The following is a 20,268-nucleotide window of genomic DNA, read 5'->3' as shown; positions in this document are numbered from 1 at the left end:
CATTAAACTTGATGAACTATGCAATTTGGATATGATTGCAATATAATTAATATGTCAATTGATTACTTAGAGAAAGTAGTTATATTTAATCCTCACTCTCACTTTTTCTTTTCTTTTTTTTAGGGTGACATATCAACAATTTTGTTGAATTGTATAATGGGCCTATTGGATGAGTTTGAGTGAGACACTTTACAAAATTATTGTATAATTCAAAACTCACATAAAGTGGCAGTCATCTATCAAGTGGTTGTTAAAGACTTTTTTTTTTTTTTTTTTTTGTATATAAGAAGAAGAAAAAAAAATCCTATCTTTGCCTATATTTATCAATTTGTGTAATAATATGTTGGATTCAATTTATTGTTTTTCTTTTTTTTGGAAATTTAATGTATATATCATTAATCGAAACTCCTACAGTTTAGCTTTATTTTTCTCAATCACATCTCTTCCCTATGAAATTAATTAGGGGAAATTACACTTTACCCACCTATGGTTTGGCCCATTTTAACAGTGTCCACCCGTGGTTTAAAAGTTATCACTTAACTCACCTGGGGTGGCCTTTGTTAGACCCCTGTTACCCACCCCTGCTCTTTCCATTAGAAAATCTCCTTTACTATAAAAGCCAAAATTAGAACCCTAAAAAGAGGAATGAGCTCTCTCCCTCTCTCCACCTTAGAATCCCTAAAATCCTTAAACCCATAATCCCTTTCTCTCTTTACTTAGATTGCCAAAGTGAAATTTGAACATTTGCAAGCAAGGAGGAGGTGTACTAAAGCTTGGGTTTTCCTCTATATCAGGTATGAAATTACTTTGTAGGGTTTACCATTGTTGTGCTTGTTCTTTTTCAATGTGTAACGATTGATGAAGGTGATTTAGATTAAAGGTTTTCTATCATAAAATTAGTGGTTTTCTGTTAAATAATTTCTTGCTTTTATACATGACATTGATGACTGTGGTCCCTAGGATTATTTTGGGTAGATGCATCTTTAGGTTGTCTGTGGTCCCATGGAGACAAATTGTTTAGTTGGTTATGTTTCTTGACCCCCTTGACCCCATGTTAAATGGTACTTTATGTTGTATGAAATTATTTTGCTTTTGTCAATGATTGGTTCTCTCTGTGCATGTGTTGGTTATGTATTTAATTACTGTTATTTGTGCATGTGTTTTAACTCCTGCAAATGGCTACTAAAATTTGTTTTAATTTTACCATTCACCATGTGGGAATTTTGAGTGGAACCCTAGTTTAGAGTATATAGGTGGTGAGGTATCTATAATGGGTAATGTTGATTCAAATCTACTAAGTCATTTTGAGATACAAGACATTTGTGCTGATGCTAAGGGACCCATTCACAGTATGAATTATTATATAATACCTGTTGGTGACTTAAAGCAAGGGTTAAGGTTAATTACTTCAGATGATGATGTGACCTACATGTATGAACTAAATGCTGAATGACCAACAAATGAAATCACACTTTATGTAGAACCTGAATTTGAACCAATTGCTATTAAAGAACCTATGGTTGAACCAAATCAACCAATTGCAGTAGACTAGCCATGGGAAATGAATGATGAAGATGATGATACTGATTGTGAGGAGGTGACTCTAGTAGTGGATGAACACAGTAGGGGCAGTGACAATATTGTCTCTCTTAGATCATCTGTGGTTAACCAAAATGATGTTAGTAAAGAACCTGTTGAAGGTTTAAGGGATGGTAGTGTTGGTGGAGCTATGGATGACAATGTTGGGGATGGGCAACCTATTGGTTGTGGAGAAGAGCATGTGGATGACAATGCTACCCATGGACAGAATGTGGATGACAATGGTATCCATGTACAAATTGTTGGTAGTGAAGATGTTCATGTGGATGAATCTGATTGGCTAGATGAAGGGTATGAAGGACCAAATTATCCTGATGACATATTTGGTACTCAGAACAATGAGGTGCCTAATATGAGGGAGCATCAAAGAGATACTAAAAAGGTAAATGAGGGAAAGCGTTTAAAGGAGCAGGTTACAAATAATGGGAAGAAACCAAAAGCTGCTACCAGTTATCAAGCTATTGATGATGATGATGATTGGGCTAAAAAAGCTCCTAATGATGATGACATTAGGAGCATTAACAGATCTGAGGATAAGGATGAAAGGGTGAGATGTCTAGAGTTCAATGAGAATACTGGCATGAGTAACCCTCAATTATGCAGGGGTATGAAATTTCCAAATGGGAAGGTGTTTATGGTTGTCTTGAGGGAATATGCAGTGCAAAAGCCTGTGGTCATTAAGTTCAAGCTTAATGAAAAGACCAAGGCTTCTGTCCACTGCAAGTATGAATGTGGTTGGAGGGTATATGCATCACAGATTTCAGGGGAGTAACCTTCCAGATAAAGACCATGGTTCCAACTTGTACATGTGGGAGGACATTTAAGCATAGTCAGGTCACTTCTACATATGTGGCTAGGAAGTACTTGGATGATTTCAACAAAAACCCTGATTGGGCAATTTCTGGTGTGAAGCATTGAGTTATGCAGGATGTGTCTGTGGACTTGAGCATAAATCAAGTGTACAGAACTAAGAGGAAAACTAGAAAGTTCATACTAGGTGATGAGAGGTTGCAGTATGGGAAGCTTAGGGACTATGCTGAGATGATAAGAGTAACTGATGTGGGGAGTAAGGTGATTTTGCAAACTGATATTACTGAACCTAACACACAACCCAAGTTCAAGAGGATATATGTGAGATACAATGTACAGAAAGTTGGATTCTTGGGGGGTGCAGGCCACTTGTAGGATTAAATGGTTGCCATTTGAAGGGCAAGTTTGGCAGACATATATTGTCAACAACTATAAGGGATGGGAATGACAATATATTCCCTGTTGCATTAGGTGTAGTTGAGCAAGAAAATAAGGATTCTTGGGTGTGGTTTTTACAATCATTTTCAAATGATATTGGGTGGCCAGATGAGTTGAATTTAGTGTTCATTTCAAATAGGCAAAAAATAATACAATTCACTTGCTTTTTGAGATTTCTGTTTGTTCTTAGTCATTACATTTCTGCTTTTTGAAAGTTATGTTTTTGTTCTTAGGCTGGTGGTGTTCATTTTTGTTCTTTGGACTTTTTTTTTTTTAATTTTTTATTTATTTATGATAACCAGGGATTGATACCTACCATGGAGATGTTGTTCCCAACAGTTGAACATAGATTCTGTGTGAAACATATTTACAGCAACTTTAAGTTAAATTTCAAGGGTTTAGAATTGAAGGCTACATTATGAAGGTGTGCTGTAGCAACAACAGCTAGGGAGTTTGAGAAGAGGATGCAAGATATGAAGGACTTGGACAAAGAAACATAGGAGTATCTAGTAAACATCCAACCAACCCAATGGACCAAGTCACATTTCACTCCAAGGGTCATCTCTGATTGTTATGTGAACAATCTTAGTGAGTCATTTAATTCTATGATACTAGACGCTAGGAATAAGCCTATCATTGCCATGCTAGAATGGATTAGGGTTAGGTTGATAACTAGAATGTACAGTAAGATGATTGGGATTGAAAAGCTCAATAGTGACATATGTCCAAAATAGTGCAGGTTGCTTTATATATAAGGTTGATAATGAGTATGAGAGGCATGTGGTTAACCTTACAAGAAAGTGTTGTAGTTGTAGAGTTTGGGATTTGACAGGAATCCCATGTAAACATGGGGTTGCAGCAATATATAAGAATCTAGAGAGGCTTGAGGATTATGTGCATGCATGCTATAGAAAGGATGCCTATGTGGCTGCATAGAAGGAGCTGATTACCCCACTGCCTAGCCAAGATGAATGGATTGAAACCAACCAACCTACCCCTGTTGCTCCAATTGTGTACAAGCCTCTAAGCAGGCCACCAATGAAAAGGAAGAAAGATGCAGATGAGCCAAACAACTCATACAAAGTTTCTAGGTCAAATAGACCTATAAAATGTGGGTTTTGCCATAAGGAGGGGCATAATTCAAGGAGGTGTAAGGTTGGAATAACTAATGAGACACCATGGCGAAGGAGATAGAGACTTAAGAGGCAAAAAAAATTTGTAAGTAAAGTAAGAAGGTGTTCACAATGATAATTATATTACAAATCTATTTCTAATGTAAGACAATTCTTTTTGTAAGGACAAGAGGGAGAATGAGCAAGCACTGACCAACTAAGTTAGGGTGCAACTTTAGTATCTCAGCTAGCCAGCAAGTCAGCCACCTAGGCAATGAACAAGGAAGTTTGCAAAGCAACCACCCTGGGTTGAAAACCAAGCAGTCAAACAGCTAGCCAGCCAGCTAGCCAGCAAGTTAACCACCTAGGCAACCACCAAGGAAGTTTGTAAGGCAGCCACCTATATTTGCAAACAAAGCAGCCAACCAGACAACCAACCAGGCAACCAATCAACAAGCAAGGCAGTCACCTAGATTTGTAAACAAGGCAGCCAACCAAGCAACCAACCAGCAAGTAAGGTAGCCACCTAGATCTACAAACAAGACAGCCAACCAACAAGCAAAGCACCCACCTGGACCAGTAAACAAGGCAGCCAACCAGCAAGCAAGGCACCCATCTGGACCAGTAAACAATGCAGCCAAGCAGACAACTAGTCAAGCAACAATTGGGGAGGCTAGCCATCCAACAAGAAAGCCGACCACCCATCAAGCAAGTCAACCTGTCAACCAACCACAAAAGTAGCCACTGAGGCAGCCAACAAGTAGACCCTACACATAGCCAACTGAAAAATCTGCTTTAGCCTCAAACAGACCATTATCATTTGTAGCAGATTCAAGTAGACCACCACCAAGTAAAGCACCCACAGCTTAATGGTTCTCATGCAGCCAACCCATCTCTCATACTCCTAAGGAAACATGGGACACAAGAAAATCTCTATTTCAGGTATATACATAAACACCACCCTTTATACTTACATAAAGCGCTGGATTAGATCTTGATATGAAGTTGCTATATATTTTGCAGCCTCTGAGGGAGTTGGTACCACCATGGGTACTTAGGAGAAGTCATATGTTCTCATATAGAAGAGGTGGATTAAGAGCTGAGACATTTAGTGCAATGTTCTAAACAGGGGATAGTATACAAGGCAAGGATAAGGACAAGGGCAAGGGCAAGGGCAAGGTCTTTAGGAAATGAAGATTGGAGAATGTGTTTGTAAAAAACTTACTTTACTTTTTTGTTATTATGCATGTTTGATAGTGGCATGTCACCACTTTTTTGTAATTGTGCATAACTTTCTACTGTAAAGTTATTCTATGATTGTCTTAGTGGGGACTAAAACACTTATTATTGAAGTACTTTGGCATTGTTTAGCCATTAATATTAGGTGGAGTCCACTTGTTTTGAACAATATTTTGTATATATTATTATATATGTATGGAATGGTACTTCTTTATGCTTCTTTATTAAAACATACTTCTTTATGCTTCTTCATTTGATGTAAACAAAATATTGTAGGGTGCATGTGCAATTTCCCCTTATATAAAGAAGAGTAGATTGCATACTTTATTCAAATTACAAGAACACATTACAAGGCAACATTACACATTGCATAAAGAAGAGCACATTACATAAAGAACACATTGCATACTCTATTCAAATAAACAACAACATTACAGAGTGTCAAATACATGGAATACACTTGTCAAAAATGGTAGTACCCAAAATTATACAATAATTACAACAACTTGCCTTCAAGGCAAACTCAATGGCTTGTTCCAAATTCTCCCATCCTACCAAAAAACAAAAAAAAAAAAAAAAAAAAAAAAAGCAAAAAACCCCCATGACACAACAAGTGCAAATTTGTAGTTCTGTAACTTCTCTTTAGCTATCCTCTCTCTCACCCTAGCTTTTTCTTCCTTTCACTTGGCTACTTTTTCCCTCTCAATAGCTGCTTTTTCCCTATCACTAGCCTCCTTTTTCCTTTTTCTGTGCAACTCTTGTTTGATTCTTGTACATACTAAATCTTGCAAGGACAATGGGTGCAACTTCAGACCCACGCTTACATGTTTTGCCATCCAACCACCTAAAGTATTTACAAGTAGGTTCATCATCCTACAAATAAAATCAAATTAGGGTTATTCATAAAGCCCAAAAAAAAGGGGGGAAAAAGTCTGAAAACCAACTATTACTCACCACATCATAGTAGCAGCACCCATTGAACCTTCTCCCAAAATTTTTTAAGGTCAAAGCAATCCGTAGCTGACAATGGTTAGCAAAACATCAATGGTGATTGGAACCCGAGTAATAACTTGAAGAAGACATGTTCAGATTTCACTTTGGCAATCGAAGTACAGAAAGAAATGGGTTTAGGGATTTTTAGGGATCCTGATATAGAGGAAAACCCAAGCTTCAGTACACCTCCTCCTTGCTTGCAAATGTTCAGATTTCACTTTAGCAATCTAAGTAAAGAGAGAAGGGGATTATGGGTTTGGGGATTTTAGGAATTCTAAGGTAGAGAGAAGGAGAGAGCTCGTTCTTCTTTTTAGGGTTTTATTTGGGTTCTAATTTTGGCTTATATAGTAAAGGGGATTTTCTAACGAAAAGGGCAGAGGTGGGTAACGAGGGTCTAATGGAGGTCACCCCAAGTGGGTTAAGTGATAACTTTTAAACCATGGGTGGATACTGTTAAAACAGGTCAAACCATAGGTGGGTAAAGTGCAATTTCCTCAATTAATTAATTATCCATAACAATTGTCTTGCCTTTCACTCCAACTTCTTTTTTTTTTTTTTTCAAGAAAATACATTTTAAAATTTTAAATGATACTTGCCTCTTATATATATATATATATATATATATATATATATATTTGTAAAGGTTAATAATTTGAATCCATTATAATTTGGGATTACTACATTTTCTAATCACAAAATATCTAAGGGTGTGATGAGTGTTATGCGTTTGTAGATGAAATATGTTTTTCATCACACACCTAGGTATTTTGTGATTAGAAAATGTAGTAATTCCAAATTATAATGGATTCAAATTATTAACTTTTACAAAAAAAAATAAAAAATAAAAAATAGAAGAGCATTTGAGCGCGTGCTTAAAGACTAGTATGCATTAAAGATTTGTCAGCTATATATTAGGATTTTTTTTTTTTTTGAATTCTCGAAATTGCTTCCCTTCCCTAATTTTTGCCAACTAACTTCTTGGGTCACCGGTGGTCGGTTCTATAAAATATTCAATAAAAAGAACTTGAACCTTATATATAATTTATTATGACACAATGAGTATAACTAGTTGTTTCTATAATAATAATAATAATAAATAAATAAATAAATAAAGAATGGGTGATTATCCCACATTGCTTAAGAGAATGTGTTATGTGTAATATAACTTGTCTCATCCTCCCTTAAAAGTTACCATGGCTTTTGAGTAGACTTGTGAATTATTATATGTCTTTGTGTTAGAACCTCTTTTCATCTCCCTAGTATGTGTGAGTGTGTTTGTTTCTCAAAAAAAAAAAAAAAAAGAAAAAAAGAAAGAAAGAGAGTATAACTAGTGGTTTCATCCATATGATAGCATTTTGACTCTCCTAGTCCTCGTTTCGTCACTTCATCAGCAACCCTAAAAATAATTTAGACATACATTTGCCTAGCCCTGAAAAGTGAAAACCAAAAAAAAAATATATATATATATATATATATATATATATATAAAGGCATAAATGTTTTCATGCTTGCATCATAGTCACTAATTTCTATGGAACAAAATATGTATTTTTTTATTATAAATTTTATTATTATTTTAGTTTATTTTTTATAGATTATTTTTTATTTTTTATTTTTTTATAATCAACATTATAAAATTTTTTCCATTTTTTATCATATATTAGATTAATAAGTTTGTTATTAATTAATATAATAATTTGAGAGTAAAATTTTGTCAAAAACCAATTAATTTAAGATACTACTATTTAAGGGTTTTTTCCCCTTTTTTGAATAAGTATTTGCCTATTAATCCAAAGATGAGACATGAGACTGCACACACTCCCTCAACCAAGTCAATTCTATCATATTTTCAACCACCTTAATGCCCCACTTTCTCGGCATTATTTATATAATTTGATATATTTAAATTTATCATCATACTTTCAAAAAAAGTAATAAACATGTGAATTTTCTTTTTCTATTTTTAAGAAACAATAAACATGTGGATGATTGTGTTGTTGATAATAATAACATAAGTTGTTATAATATTTAGCAAACAACTATAATACTAATAACATAAGTGGGTATAATTAGTATAACAGTTAATGAACCACTATATTGCTGATAGAAGTATTAAAATTCAATCACATTAGTATATTTTTACATAATATAATAAAACATAAAAATTATAGTACTTATTGTACTTTAAATATAAAAACGTGTATTTTTTTTTGAAATATTTTAGGGGTTATTTGATAACGTTATTCTAGTAACATTGTTTGTATTTTTTTTAAATACATATGAGTAAAAAAAATACATAAAATTAAATATAATATTATTTAAAAATTAAAAACATATTGTTAACTACTCTACTAAACGGCGGGCCTTAGTTACTTATGAATTATGATAAATGAAAGTGACTGGAAGAAAATAAATAAATATATGGCAGAGTTCAGACATGTTCTGCTAACAGTAATGCATGTGAATTATTTATGTACTGTGTTCTGCAATAAATGAGCTTGACAGTTGATGAATATTACGGTTTGGTTAGATTTTTAAAAACTCGACGTGGTGCCGTGGTACTGGTGGGTTTTGTTCCGACCGAATAAGGTTGAAAATTGAATCTTTGCCTTCAGAACAAGGACACTCCTTTAATTTTTGTGCGAGTGAGAAAGAGAAAGATCAACATCAAAGGGTGTTGGTTTTTTTTATAGTCCTGTTTAGGCAAAAGCAGTCAGGGGAGAAATCGAAAAAATATATTACTTTTAGGTAGGCTAAAGCCTTAATGAATGGTAGTTATATAACTTATATTTATATATATATATATATATATTTTTTGAGAAATATATTTATATATATTTGAATTAGATTTCTTTTGGGATTTTTTTTATAGATATTTTTTTTAGAGAGTTTCAACTTATGTCGTCTATTATTAATGATATAAGTTTTTGATGTAGGTGAGGATTGAACTCATATTATTTATAGAAATATTAAGTTCATGTATATTAATTCAAGAGGTCCAATTACATTGTAAGTTTATGTATACCTAACTCAAACCATTAATTAAATAAGGGATCTAAAGTTTAATCTCCGCTTACACCAAAAACAGACTAGTATTTTGATCTGATAATAAAAGAATTATCATTATGAACAGACGTCATAGGTTGAAACTCTCTAAAAAAAAAAAAAAAAAACACAAACCATTAATTCTTGTATATAACCTACATGGACAATTCATAGTGGGGTTTTTTTTTTTTTTTTTTTTCCTATTACAAAATAAAATATATATGAAGTGGTGTATTTATAGTAAAACCAGTATTATAATTTTGGGTTAGAAACTCAAACTTGTGTGACTTATAAAGGTAGTTTGCCAAAAAAAAATAAAGGAAGAAACCAAGATGTTGATGTATAGCGCTTGAAATACAGGAGGGCCACAATCATGACAACAATAACTTCGAGGGGGCCGAATAAGGGGCCCAGCAGATAATCTAGTACACTGTGAAAGAGTACGAAATCTTTGAGCGTAGGGAAGAGAATCATGACCCCCAAAGTAGCAATAGAGGTTAGAATAACTTGTATGTCCCATGGGATCCCAAATGCAAATCTTTATTGGGACCCTTTTGGGCCTTATTTTGCACCAACTGTCCTTTTCTCTTTTTCTCTTAATTTGTTATATCATATATTTCACTATATAATAAAAATTATGTTCTAAAAATCATACTAAAAAAAGGACAGAATCAATATTTTATCTTTAAAGAGACAAAAAATGAAGAAAAAAAAATAGTAAAAAGAATACTAAAATTCAAAACTAATTAACATATGAAAAATAAAATGAGCATCTATTTAGTATAAACAATAAAACAAATATAAACAAAAGAAATAATTCCAAAATAACCATTTCTTAGATGCAATTTAACTCAGTCATATATAAATTAGAATAGTACAACCTCTTTATAAACAAGTTGGTAGACTATTGATTTATGGTTCTTACTAGTTATTAATACAATTCAGACATATTTGGCAATTGTTTATCTTTATTTTTTTTGTTTGGAATTTTTTTTTTTGGGAGAAACAAACACACACACACAAGGGAGAGAGAAAGGGGTTCTAATACAAAGGCACACCACAACTCCACTCAAAAGCCATGGTAACTTTTAAGGGAGGGTGGGGCAAGTTATACTACACATAACACATTCTCTTAAGCAATGTGGGACAATTACCCTTTTTTTTTTTTTTGAGAAACAAACACACACACACACAAGGGAGAGGGAAAGGGGTTCTAACATAAAGGCAAACCACAATTTCCACTCAAAAGCCATGGAAGTTAAATTGCATTATTCCCATAATAGTGACGCTCCATTTTCAATAGTAGTTTTACATGATATGTGAAGTGATGCAATCAAAACTTATTTATTATTGGAAAAATATTATTAATTTTAAAAGATTCATCTGCCTCTTCGAAGATCCAAAACTAAGGTAAGAGTAAGCAATTTCACTACATACTCACTAAATCTAGAATTTAATGATTGTAATCGAGAATTATAATCTATTGTAAAAAAAACAAAAAAACAAAAAAAACAAGAAAAAAAAAAAACAAACAAAAACGAAAAGGAAGGCTAAATACATCATAGTCTTAGTCACATACACAATCATTTAAATTTTTTTATAATAGGTCAAACACCTAAGAGCACTCACAATGAGGTGGCTAAAATGACTAAATAGTCATTTTAGCAACCCAAACACTAAAAACACCTATAGGTGAGAGTTATTTGCAACAAATTATATTTTAATCACACACGCTTAGCGTCTCCCACACATATGAATCACCCTATCCCTCTCTCACTATCTCTCTCTCACACAGAAACAAGCACAGAGACAGCTCTACCTCAATCTCACTATCTCTCTCACACAGCCAAGGCCGACACCACCATTAATTCCACATCCCTACCGCCACTACTCTGCCGGTGTTCATCCTTTGTTGGTGGCTAGGTCGCCTGTATGGGTTGTGGTTGAGTTGATCTCGTGCGTGGGTGTCATTTGGGCTATGGGTGGGTTTTGGTTGGGCTGTGTTGGGCTGATTATGGGCTTTTTTTTCCTCCGGTGATGGTGGTTGGCAGTGGCTGCTTCTCGGAGTATCGAGGTCGAACCACAAGGAGCAAGATAAATTCAAAGACAACATAATTAAACAACAATTTGGGTGAAGAAGAAAAGTATTTTTGCTTGGTAATTGTTAATAAGAATAATAATAAAAATTGATTTAAATCAATAAGGTAAATACCAGGGCATCGGGATGTTTCCCTATATCGATATGAAATTCTTTGTGATCTAAGAAATTATATATTTCATAATTGATTGTTCTTATACAATTAAATACTTATGATTCGGTTGAACTAAGATAATTAAAGAACGTATGATAACCTAGATTAATAATGCAGTTATAAAAGTTTTTAGAAAAACTCATTCACTTTAAAATCTGATTTCTATTTGAAATTATTAGAAATTCATCTAAACAATAAGTAAAACATTATTGAACTTATTGAAAGCATGGAAGAACTAATACATCAAAAGAAATCTAATTGAACAATCAAATATGTTGTTGATAAAATCCTAGAAAGAATCACATTGAATATTCATACCGTATAGAAGAAACATAACCCTTACCCTTAGCAAAGAGTTTAGGCTGGCATTAGAGAAAGAAAAATACAAGGTTTTCTCTGCCAAAATTTGTTCTACTAGCCTCCTTTCAAAACCCTAACGTCAAAAGTGTCAAAAGAAAATAATAATTTTACTATTTTAATTTTCGTCCAAGTTTACAGTAGTAATTTGTGAGTTAATTTTGGCCTTCAAAAATTGATAATTTCGAAAAACTCAAAACCGGAAAGTTGTAGATATTTAAGTCAAGTTTCAACCCATCTGATCTTGTGTCAATTGAATTTTTGAGGAGAGAGATATGCCCAAAATACTTGCTCAAATCTACTTTTTCCTTTTCAGATTTTGCCTCTTTGATTTCTTTCCTTATTTAAAGCTTCCAAACATGGTAGACGACCTAAGCACTCTAGTTACATCTCCTTAGACATTTAAGCATGGTCCTTTAGATCCTCTTTAATTCTAGTTTGGCCTCCATTCTCTTACAGACTCTTGTAAACTCATCTTTTTCACATGATTTCCTGCAAGTAGATAATTACACGCAATGAACGACATCTTATTCATGAAATTATGTAAAGATAAATAATAGGGACTAATGCAAATTATGGTTTAATTATACAAATTAAGCATAGTAATAAGGAGATAATGCCCACATAAATATATAACAAGTATACATTTTAAGGCGTTATTAGTGGCCAGGGCCTGTTGCTAGGTTCTTGTGGTTGTGGGTCTAGAAATTTTCATTTTTCCCAAAACAACATTTCATTTTCCTCTGTGGTTGTTGGGTTCTTAAAACAACATTAAATACTCAAAATTTTGGATTCATGGGTTTGGTGGGTGGTGGAGGTTGTTGTATGGTGGGTTGTGGATTTTGTGGGTTATGGGTTCGGGGGGTTGTTTGGTGGAGATGGTGGGTGATGGTGGCAGTGGGTTGTGATGGGTTTTTGTGGATTGTGGTTTATGGTGACAATGGATTGCAATGGGTGTTTGTGGGTTGTGGTTGACGGCGGTAGTGGGTTGTTGTGGTTGATGTAGGTAGTGGGTTGTGGTTTATTATATTTATTTTATTGGTTTGTTTATATTATTTTAATGTGGTGTATGTTAAAATAGAAGTTTTAATGTTGGGTGTATTATAGAGTGTGTTGTTAAAATAGATAAAGTAGCTCTTTAAGTTACTAAATGCTAAAAAATTTTGGTTCTTTACTGTGAATGCTCTAACACCAACAAAATGAAATACAGTTAGGTATAGTCAATACAGAATCACAAACATAAATTCACATACTCACAATAAAATATATTTTTAATGTTCATTGGATTTTTTTTGTTAGTAAAAGGGTAGTTTTATTTTTGGTTTGGAAGGGGGCCACGAATTAAAAATATGGATTAGGTAGACATTTAATTTTACGGATTCTTTAAGCAAACTTTTAATTTGGGGGAAGAGGTTTCAATTTTGAGGGGCCATGCATCAAAAAATTTAAAATTTGGCCTTGGGGAGGGACCCCTTTGGTCTTCAGGTAATTCCATCATTGGTCGTAGTTATGTTATGTCAGCAGCCAAGTGGTGCATCAAAAAAAAAAAAAAACCAGCCAAGTGGCTACATTCTTTTTGCTCTATATTTATATGGTGTGCTATCGATAGATTCAATACATTAAACTACTAACATAATTTGTTCTCTAAATCAAACAATAAATTTAGATTATTACTCCGATTAATACAAAATACCAAAATTTTCAATAAATTTAAAAAGAATTTCATTATTTATTTTAATAAAAAAAAGTAAATTACAATTTTTTTTTTTTTGATAAAAATTTAGTCTTACGCATTTTGAAATTCTTTTATTGAAATAATTTCTTAGTTTTTATGATTTTGGATTACTTCATGCATCACAAAGTTTAAATCCACCATAGGGATGAGGCGAGATGTGTTTCTGCTCTATCATAGCCTTATATACCTGTCTTATTTCTTGAGCAAGGCAAGATATTTTTTCAGAACTCGCATTTTTCCCCACCTCAGTAACAAATAAAGTCAAAAATATAATAAGGCGAAAATAAATTCTTAGAACTTTCTCAACATGACTATTGGTTTGCAATTAGCTTAAGAGACAAAAATTGTGAGGGTGGGAAGAGTTTACAAGTCTTTATAACATTGATAGAAAATGTAAGAGTTACACGATCATCTTGGGATACATTTGTAAGGGGTAAGACTTAGTTTCAATGCACTAGAGCCAATACAATGTGGACACATGGTAAAAAATCAGACACTAATTAATAATATTTTTATGTTTGGAGAAACAGACTAACTGTTAAACACACATACACTTAATTACACTCTCTCACCAAGCTCAAACATCTAACACTGATAATTGATTCAATCCACCTCTATCAATTTAAAATAAAAATGAATCTCATTATCTCCTTGTGAATGCAGATATTCTCTACAGTCTGCACTCAATTCAAATTGGTGAATTTGTTTGAAACTAGAATGAAATTTAATTCTCAAAAAAAAAAAAAAAATGAAATGAAACTTATAGCTAAAAAATTTCACATCAATAAAAATCCAATTGAGTGCATTTTAATCTTATACCTTTTTTTTCCTTTGCTATTTATTATTTAAGCTTGGTAAATTTTGTGATTAGTGAATAATAGACATCCATTTTTCTTAACCAATTTTAAAAACTCTATATATTACTTTTGTGTTTGTATGTTCTAATAAGTATTACTGTTTCTTCAAAAAAAAAAAAAAACAATATTCTCGATAAGAGTCAAAGAGAATACCTCGAAGAGATTCCAATTAAGTAGTTAGTACTACATATAAAGACACTACTTTTATCTATACTATTAATAACAGGATTCCAGGTTTGGTTTTCAACTTTTTGCATATTAAAATACCCTCACACAAATTCTTAAACTCTATAAAATACCTCTATCATTTAGAAAAATAAATTAAAATTAAAAAACACAAACGGGTTAAAAGAGTAATTTATTGTTCCTAAGTTTTAGGTTTTTTTTTTTTTTTTTTTTTTTTTGGTTGAAAATTTAGGTCTTTTCGTTTATCTTCTCCATTCAGCCTAAAACTTAGGATACTATCTCTATCTCATTTTTAAACATTATTCCACATTATCTCATCTCTTTTTTTATATTAAAAAAACACAGTTATTTATATATCACTTTTAAATAATATAACACTAAACCAAAAAAAAAAAAAAAACAAATAAATAAATAAAAAGCATTATTGCATGCGCAAAGCGCGTGCGATGAGTCTAGTACACACACAATAGAATTTCAAATTATGACGTTCACTTTTTTATTATCAAATTGAGGTACCAATAAGTTTTTAGTATAAACATGATCATGCCGGTTTTGTTGTTAGTATTCCATGTGGGACTTCATGTGAATATTCCAACAAATTTGAATGCAGAATTGAAGCTTTTTATTTTCCTTCTTTTGGTGGTTAAACACTAACCTTAAGTGTTTAATTTAGGTATATCAACTTTAAAGCATCTTTTAAGTCTTGCACTTATAGCATTCCCATCAAAACTTTTAAAAATTTTAGCATTTAGTATCTCAAAAAGCCACTTTATCAATTTTAACAACTCATTTTACAATACATCCAACATTAAAGATTCTCTTTTTTACCATTTCGTTTAAAATAATATAAATTACTCATTAAAATAATAAAAAACAACTACACAAACCACATTTTCCACCACAAGCATTAAAATAATAATTTTTTTTTTTTAAAGATTGGAGCTACAGCGAGCTTTCACTATAGTCAGTTGCTATTTTTTTTTTTTTTTTTTTTTTTTTTAAAGTTTAGTGTGTTTGTTATAGCTTGCTTTTTGGTGCTTTTTACAAACTTGATGTTAAAATTTAGCATTTATAACATTTAGCATTATTAATGAGAATGCTCTAATTAAGCATGACCACGTAAAATTTAGTGGTCCGTCTGGCATGTTTATCATCCACAAGCTCATGATATAGGGGATTTCATGATATACATATGCATGGTGCACATGGTCACTCTAATCAGGACCATCAATTTTTTCTTTTTTCTTTTTTGATAAGGACCATCAAATTTTGATGGGCTTAAAAAGCCTTGATTGATTGTGGTCCAATTTATTGATTATTCTAGCGGGTTTGATCGATACATGCATTGCAAATGGACCATTCCAATCCTTTAAGGCAGAAGTCAACATCAGATCGGATGGTAGGAAGTTATTAGTCAAAAATATGGTTAGCCATCGGACAGTTCAAATCAATGATGAGTGATGATCTAATCTAATCAGCCATCAGACATTCCCGGGAATGTCTGTCGTGAAAATGGATTTCCCATAAGTGAAGTCCATAGAAAATTAAAGGTTGTTGGGGTTACCTCATTGTCTCACGTCAAGCTTTGCTCAGTGAGTATGAGTTTTTGGAGTTTAGACACATGTTTGTGAGAAGGAGTCAAGTTGGGAATTTCTTTAATGTCAAGTGAAAAGGTAGGAGAATGGAAAATATGGATATGATGAAAAAGTGGGGGATAAAAGATATTTTAGTTTTTTCTTGTAATGTTTGGTTTGGGGAGTGAAAAAATGGAGGGAAGAAAAATGAGATGATGAAAAATATAGTTTGTATAAATTTACTCTTATACTCCTATTAAATAAATATAAAAAAAGTAACCAATTATATTTTTATTTAAAAGTTATACATGGATAAAAACTTCATTTTTTTTTTAAAAAAATGAGAGTACAAGAACCCCCGACACAGATGAGGGAAAAAATACATATGAAAAAAGAAAAAGAAAAAGAAAAAAAAGATGAACACCCCACTAAAAAAAAAAAAAAAAAAAAAGAAAGAAAGAAAGAAAGAAGAAGAAGAGAGAGGAATGGGAAGCAACATAAAAAAGACAAAAATTAAAATGATAACAAAACGTTGTAGGGTGGATATTTTTGTCAAAACACCCCAAACCATTTTACAGCCCATTCTCTCTCTAATTTTTTTTCCCCATTTAGGGTCTATTTAGGGTTTGCTTATTTTGTTGAAACTGAAAACTTTTTACTAAAGGTATTTTAGATAAAGGTAAAAGTTAGTTGAAATAGTATAATGAAACTCATGAATAGTATCAAAAAGTGCAGTAGGATCCATGAATAGTAGCAAAAAAACTTAATAGTAAAAAACTAAAATGATAACAAAACGTTGTATGGTGGATATTTTTGTCAAAATACCCCAAACCATTTTACAGCCCATTCTCTCTCTAATTTTTTCCCCATTTAGGATCTTTTTAGGATTTACTTATTTTGTTGAAACTAAAAACTTTTTACTAAAAATATTTTAGATAAATGTAAAAGTTAGTTGAAATAGTATAGTGAGACTCATGAATATTACCAAAAAGTGCAGTAAGACCCATGAATAGTAGCAAAAAACTGAATAGTAAAAAAAAACTTTCTTTTTAATTTGTGTCAAATGCACACTTAGGGAGAAAACATTTTCTCTCCTAAAATCATTCCAACCAAAAGCTCAAAAATATCCACTTTTCTCTCCATTCGATTACCCTAACCAAACGAGGCCTAAGTGAAAATACAATTTTTTTACTAGTAAATGATAATCATGGCTAAGCAATGTAGGGGAAATTGCATAAAAGGCTTATAGCAAAATATTTGTGACAAACTTAAAGGGTTGAAGTGGTTTAAATATTTTAGGAGAATTAATCGAATGAAAAAAGTAATAATATAAGAAAGGCAATAGTTTAAGAGAAGTAATTTGCACAAATTGACAAATAGGGTGTTTGACAGCCTTAGCTTATGTGATAATGCATTACTTGTATGACTTCAAGGTTTGGTGTATACTCATGATGGACTTGCGCTTACCATTGTTGCATCTTCAAGCTCAAACCAACCGTGCTTACAAACAAAATGCAATGTAGGAGAGATATAATAATCCATATAGAAGCATATAGTAAAGAATAATATGATTATAAAAGAGGGGCTGAAGAAGATTGCAAAGAGGGGCTGAAGAAGATTCCGAATGTTAGACTTCTGCATTGCTTCAGAGAAACTAATAAGTGTGCCGACAACTTAGCTAGGCGAGGTGCTATGTTGGACCAAGATTTTACTATTTTTATCCACCCTCCTTCAGAGGTGGATCTGCTTATTAGATTAGATGCCATGGGCACTTTGTATGACCGGTTTGTAACCTCCGTTGAGGCTTTTTAGTTTGTTAATGAATTTCCTTTTTACCAAAAAAAAAATGATTATAAAAAATAAAATAAAATAAAAGTAAAGAATATATGAGTGAGTGGTAGAGAGAGGAGGTGTACCTGAGTTGTTACAAGACAAAGTGCCAAAGATAGTGTTTTGTGTTTTGGGAGATTTTTATAGTACTCTAAAGAATGGTGATGAAGCAAGAGAAATGACACTTAGGTTGTGTTACTAAATAAAGTAGACTCAACGTAGGACTTGCTGAATTGGAGGATAAGAGTATTGAACATCTCTAAGGCAAATGGGTATGAGATTAAGTTCCTTTGGAGTAGTGTGAACTTTGGTTTTTGCTACCTCCTTTCTACAAAATGTCTACTTCCTTTTTATACATGAAACTCTTGGCTTTTTAGATTGAAATCCAAGGGTTGAGGTGTGAAATTCTCATTGAACTCTTTGCCCCACGTTTAGACATAATTTAGGGAAAGGTGCTTGTCTTGCATTTGGCAATCCCAACGGCGGCTGATTTTATTTTAGCATTCAACATAATAAAATAATATATCTACTACAATAAATAATAACTACCACCAACAACACAATAAAATAATATACCTTTTAATAAATTTTAATTTTTTTTAGCATCTAAGCTACAGTGCTAGCTCAGCAACTAAAAAATTTGGCTTTTCAAGCTTTTTATTATTATTATTATTTTTTTTTTTGATACAACATTTTATTATATTTAGTTGATAAATTTAGCATTTTAGCAATTTGCCTCCACCAAGACTAATGCTATGGCTTTTATACATATGTTTCTAAGCACAACATAGAGTGAATAGGATATGCAAGGGTGAGCTTCAAGACTACACCATAGTCTACCATGCCACTGCTCCCTACACTCCCCTAGAGCTGGTGTAGGATTGAACCATACAGTGAAAGAATAAATCAATTGGGTCAATCTGAAGAGCCCTCAAAACGTGCTAAATTTGATGGATCATGAAAATGAACACTCAATGGTGATGGGCCTTTCAAATAGCCTTGAATTGGCCTTTGGGTCAATCTTGAGCAATTGGGCATTTGGCAGTTTTGGCTAAAGTAATGGATTTTGCGATTTGTCTTCTTTTTTTCTTTTTCTTTTTCTTTTTTAAAGTACTTTCATAGGCCCAAATTCACTCATTTGCAAAACAATTTTGAATGCCTTTGGATTTAGCGGCACTTGTTCAAATTACAAAGTAAATTTAATGGTCAGAGGGCAACGGTCCTTAAGACTTTAAATGGAACCAATTCTATGATTCCACTAAAAGCAAAGGAGTGTAATTTGACTTGAGAATTGAAGGCCAGGTGGTAAAACACTGCGCGGGTGTTCTAAACTCTCACTCTCCTAGTCTCCTGTCTTACTTCGGAGATTGCTTCAAGAACTTGAAGTTACAATCAACTAAATCATTAGAGATCTTGAAGGGTCTCTTTCACTAATATATGTAATATTCTTCAAGATTTTCCTTTTGTTCATGGAAAGTATTATTTGTCTTTATTAGGACAAAAAACCATTACCTTATATTGGTGAGATTTTATACTATAGTGTATTTTTTTTATTTCCATTTTCTCCCTTCCTTTTGTGGTACCTTAAACTTGTAGGGTTATTTATTTATAGAATTTCAACTTATGACGTCTATTTATTCTTTATCATCAGACCAAGACAACAATCAATTTTTGGTGTAGGCAAGAATTGAATCTCAAATCTCTTATTTCAACTATCAAAGATTTTACCACTTATGCTAACTTGTAGTTTAATGCTACACTATTAATATATAATTTGAAACTCTCTTAATGTGTAATATGTGCATTGGTTTGGTAGAATTTAGACTCTTAAATAGATAGGATTAACAGCCCATTTGAAATTTCTATAAGAGGTAGAGCTTTAAGTAATGAGACCAAAGAGAAGAAAGAAGTGAAGAATAATCCAAGTCATATATCTTGTGATGCACCGGAAGAAAATAAGAAGTCCTCTATAAGCACTCTAAAGCATATCTTGTAAATGTCACCACGTTTGTCAAATAAATGGCTCTCTTGATTGCTATCCAGTCCCATCTTAACACTTGGATACGAGAATACACCACTAACATAGACGTTAAGGCAAAAAATGGAGTTGTCATGTAAAGTTATTTTTTTCTATTATTGTTTTGCTTGTCCAAATTACACTAATGAGACTGAAGAGAAGAATGATCTAAGTCATTTATTCTATGATGCACCCAAAGAAAATAAGAAGTCCTCTATGAGCAC

This window comes from Quercus robur, chromosome 12, assembly GCF_932294415.1.
Source record: "Quercus robur chromosome 12, dhQueRobu3.1, whole genome shotgun sequence".
In the NCBI taxonomy this organism is placed as follows: Eukaryota; Viridiplantae; Streptophyta; class Magnoliopsida; order Fagales; family Fagaceae; genus Quercus; species Quercus robur.
The sequence above is the reverse complement of the archived record's forward strand: the minus strand, read 5'-3'. Positions refer to the sequence as shown.